Source organism: Mus caroli, chromosome 2 (assembly GCF_900094665.2).
Source record: "Mus caroli chromosome 2, CAROLI_EIJ_v1.1, whole genome shotgun sequence".
Classification (NCBI taxonomy): Eukaryota; Metazoa; Chordata; class Mammalia; order Rodentia; family Muridae; genus Mus; species Mus caroli.
Window position 1 is genome coordinate 145,439,046 of NC_034571.1, and position 369 is coordinate 145,439,414.

Consider the following 369-nt stretch of genomic DNA (forward strand, 5'->3'; position numbering starts at 1 on the left):
CCGAGTGCTGGGATTAAAGGCGTGCGCCACCACGCCCGGCTTTAAGACCCTTTTAAGCTGAGGAGGTAGCTCAGTTGGTATAGTACTTACCTAGCATGCTGGAAGTCTTGTGGGTTATTTTTTATTTTTATTTATTTATTTATTCTTGTCTGTCCCGCATCAGCTGGGCGTGGTGGCACACACCTGTAATCTTATCAGTAAGGAGGTGGAGGCAGGAAAATCAGAGATTAAGAGTCATCCTTGGCTACAGAGAAAGTTAGAGGCCAGCCTGGGCTGCATGGGAACTTGTCTCATTAATAAAATATGATGAAATGAAAAGACCCTTTAAAACCGGCTCAGTGGACAAGCCTGTAACCCTAGTACTCGAGA